The sequence below is a fragment of the Oryzias melastigma genome, linkage group LG5, assembly GCF_002922805.2.
Source record: "Oryzias melastigma strain HK-1 linkage group LG5, ASM292280v2, whole genome shotgun sequence".
Taxonomy (NCBI): domain Eukaryota; kingdom Metazoa; phylum Chordata; class Actinopteri; order Beloniformes; family Adrianichthyidae; genus Oryzias; species Oryzias melastigma.
Genome location: NC_050516.1, coordinates 33613978 through 33614247, shown reverse-complemented (window position 1 = coordinate 33614247; position 270 = coordinate 33613978).

The following is a 270-nucleotide window of genomic DNA, read 5'->3' as shown; positions in this document are numbered from 1 at the left end:
TCGCGGGCCGAACAGGATAAACATTTATTGAACACTCTAAAACTACATTTTAAAACTTTAAAACTGTAACTTTTTAACATAATTATGAACTAGATATATAGTACTACCTGTGATAATGCTAGTGTGAATGCTGGAAGCTGAATTTGATCGCTGAAGATGCTGAAATTGATAGTTAAAAACGCTGAAGCTGATAGCAACTAAAATATTGGCTAAATGCCAAATTAGCCTAAAAGCTTTAAAAAGAAGATTACTGGTATGTTAGCCAAAACA